The following is a 4,211-nucleotide window of genomic DNA, read 5'->3' as shown; positions in this document are numbered from 1 at the left end:
TCAATATTTTATTGTTACTTGTGGAATCTTGTGCAGAACGTTTGCCACTCTGTCTCCTTCATTTTAACAGCGAATATGCTTTTAAACTGCTTCCTTCGCTCCCCTTGGTGCTGTTCTGAGGTTGTAAAAGGCACTGCATAAAAATGCAAGTCTTTCTGCCAAGAGATACATTTTTTGAAACTTCATCCAGGGTATTTTGATTTGAACCTGTGAGTATTGTGTTCAAGAGTTGTTACTCATGGTGGGCTATGGGAAAGGACTTCTAAAGTCTCTCAAAATAAGGCAGCAGAAGCAGGCCATTCAGCCCAATCAGTCTGCTCCACTATTCAACAAGATTGTGGCAAATGTGATAATCCTCAACTCCATTTGCCTGCCCTTTCTCCATAAACACTGACTGATCAATCAATAATCTGCCTATCTAAGCCTTGAATACACTTAAAGACCCGGCCTCTCCAGCTCTCTATGATAAAGAAGATAATGGATTCACTACCCTCTAAGAAGAAATTGCTCCTTATCTCTGTCGTAAATAGGTGACCCCTTACTCTGAAATCATAAGCCCTGGTTGTAGACTTTCCCGCAAAGTGAAGAAACCTTTCCACATCTATGCTGTCAACACCCACCTCCCCCCCCCCCCTCCCCACCCCCAAGAAACATGTATGTTTCAAAAAGATGGTCTCTTATTTGTTGAAATTCCAATGAGAACAGAGCAAAACTACTCAACTTCACCTCATAAGAAAGTCCCTCTATACCTGGTCAAACTAGTGAACTTCCTTTGGACTGCCTCCAGAGTAGTATCTCACTTAGACCCAGACACTGTATATTAATCTACACTAACCAGGGCATATCACTGTATATTTATCCGTTTTTTATGGTCACTGTTGAGCCTGAAGCCATCCAGCTGTAATAATACAAAGGTAAGTTAATAGTTTTATACCTAGCTACAATTTGCTTCACCAGTAAAATATTTCAACAAACGCTCCCCATGGCAAAACAACAGTTTTGAGTTGTGGGATTTAGAACTGAAGATAGCTCTGTGTCTGGAGCTTCATGCATCCAATTTGCAATCCAGGATATCTGCATGGAGCAAGCATGCTTGGAAGAGTACGTTTAAGAAATTTCCTTTTATATGTTGTACATTCATTCCACAGGGATCAAGTCACAATAATTCAAAGTTTCCGTCAAGCATTACCAACTACTTCCAAGCTGATCTTCCCTCGGCTGGCGTCCTGATCCTCGCTTCCATCTCAGAAACCTCTCCTCAGTGCACTCACCAGCGCAATTTTCAGGATGTTTCAAGTTTTGTTTCTTTTAATTGATAAATGTATATTATTTTATCGGCATTGTTGAATAAAACAGTTTATTTGGCCAAATGGGATTGCTATTACATAATGTGTTTCTTTAAAAGCTAGAGAGATACTGGAACTGTGATCTCATACTTAAAACCTCAAGAACAAATAATCTTTTATATTTTCAAACCCACAGAGGTAAAAACATTTGTTCATTCCAACAGTGATCTTTCACAAAAGTTATAATACATTGAGGCTACTGTTCATCTGAAATAAATTTCTCATCATATTTTATGGCTTTCTAATACTCATCTTACCTGTTTACTTTTGCACTTAGATCTTGAAACACCTTGGATTGTTTCCAAGAAGGAGGCAAGTCTTAATTTCAATTGTTTTGATTCCCACGTTGTTATTATCACTAAAGTGCTCTGGAATACAGTCATTAGTTATTGAGTGCATTGAAATGCAATCTAACCCATTCTAGGTGGGGATGTATATGTTTCTTTGGTGATCATGGTGACAAAAGTATTGACTAATATTCTGCCAAATAATGTTGTGTTTCAGCATATATTTTAAAGGTGTTCTAAGTGGAATATCACCAGCTAATTGGAGAAGGAGGTGCTAATTTAGCAAATCCATGCGGCTTATTCCCACATTTAGAGACTCAGATCCCATTTCCACATGCATGAAGTCAATCTTCTTAGTATTTTCATATTCAGAGAAGCTATGCATTCAGAAAGTCTCCTACATCTTTACATTTACATTTTATAAACTTATACATGCACACCTCAGTATATATCAGTTAAGCGCATATATTGTTAACTTGTAGGGAATTGTGCTCTGCAAAGTTGTGGCAAGGTCATTTGTGCAATTTCAAAGTTAAAACACTCAAGGCACAATTAAGCATTAAATTGATTACTCCAATCCTCAGCTTTCTGAATTCAGAGTCATTCGTCATCTAAATTCATCACCTGACCAGACCAAACTCCTCAAACCATGCCGAGGTAAGTGCACAGCTTCGCACTTCTGAGAAAAAGGCTACATTTGATGGCTTGTATCCTTAAAGTACTGACAACGTGGAAAAGTATCCATACATATTTCATGGATGCCAAGTGGAAACTGAGGCTTTACAAAAGACAATTACCGAATATGTTACGGAGGCGGAAAAATAAGAGAAGTAATAGCAGAAAGCTTTCAGGATAGAATTCCAGAGATTAGCACGTTAAGGAAAATTCCACTTGGAATGACGAGTCTAGCAGCCCTAATTAATATGTGACAGCAAAAACATCAATTTATACTACATTCTTGAAGTGCTTAGAGTGTTACAACTATTGAATAATTATAAACAATTTGAAATGTTTTTTCTCATTAATAATATGTTTATCATTTATTGCCTCCAGTTGTATTTTAGTTGGCCAGAGGTGGATATATTTAATCTAGTATTTTCTAAGATTGCCATTTTTCCAATGCCCCTGTAATAAACCTTACCCTTTTGTAAGCAAATACTTCAAATTATTTGTGGATGGCACAATGGAAGTGAAAGAACCATAGTTTGTTATATGGAAACAAACATGACAAAAGTATTTTAAATGGAATGAAGCTAAGATGAGACTTACTGAAGTATATTTTAAAGGATATAGGACTGTGAGGATTGTTTGGCACCTGCTGACTTGCCTTACTGTCTCAAAGAGTTTAGAATGAGGTTTGACAACATACTTCACCTTTGTGAATTCAGCTGTACTTTGCTTTATTTGCTGTGGGAAATAAAATGACAAGAATAAGCTGGCTTGCCATGGATGTGAGTTTGGGCACTAGCTGTCTGCACAGCAACCAGCATCCTATGGGAAGGGTAGTACAGGGGGGCAGGGATGATGTCATCCCATGGATGGGGGAGCCAATCAGCCACAGGGAAAATGATGTCACCATATGCGGAGCTTGGGCATTCACAGCTATAGAAATGTACTGAATTCAAGTGGTGGAGAGGTCACTTAGTTCTGTGTGTGAAATCTTAGCTGCATTGATCACATGCTAATAGTTGTGACCGGAGGCAACCCCATAAAGTTGTCAGCAACTTGCCCAGCATCCTCCTCCCCCGCAACATCCCACCACTCCGGCCCCCTGTTTACAATACAATGACTTCTTTTGGGCAGATTTATATTTAATCCTTCCAAATTTCTGAATGAAATGTCAAAAAGCTACCCTCACAAAAGCCCAGCACAGTGCAATGCAGTAGCTACGTTACCAGTATGCTGTTTGGTCCCTATTATTTCCCAGTCACAGAGGAAGACAAAGCCTCCTGCCAGCATCATATTTTGTACAAAGTGCCACAACATTGTGCCAAGCCTTCTTGACACTGATGAATCTGCAGAATTAGTTTGTAAAGGATGTGACAATGTTGCTTCCTCTCACTTTTTTTTTACTGCATGTGGGAAACAAACAGTCCCTGCATGGTGGGTGGGGAGTGGTAGCTGTTACGTGGTAGTGGGGGTTGGAGGGCAACAGTAATGTATCTGAAAGACATGCATAAAAAGCCAGTGTCTCACTTGCTTTGGATTTATTCACTCCGTCAGAACAGGAAAGTATTTGCAACAACTTGAGGTGTTCTTTAACATCACCTGCACCCCAAAACTCCACACCCCTCCCCCCACCCCTCCATTCCCATCAACCCAACTTTTCTCTTTTGCTTTCTTATTAGTGCTGAATTCTGCTGGCGTTCAATGCCACATGGACCAGATATTCACTCCTTGGCGATGAATGCTATGGCAAACTATTCCACTGCAGGAGCCATTGTTGAGCAATCAAAGTTGTGTACTTTCCAGAACAGAAATACATCAGAATACACATACAACTGAAATCCGTAACAGAAGTATGGCCGCATTACTCCTCCCTCTGCCAGAAAGACTGTGAATTAATGGTCATATCCTT

This window comes from Chiloscyllium plagiosum, unplaced genomic scaffold, assembly GCF_037043375.1.
Source record: "Chiloscyllium plagiosum isolate Xiang-an unplaced genomic scaffold, Cpla_swu_hap1 HiC_scaffold_25, whole genome shotgun sequence".
NCBI classification, from domain to species: Eukaryota; Metazoa; Chordata; class Chondrichthyes; order Orectolobiformes; family Hemiscylliidae; genus Chiloscyllium; species Chiloscyllium plagiosum.
Note: the sequence above shows the minus strand (reverse complement) of the source record.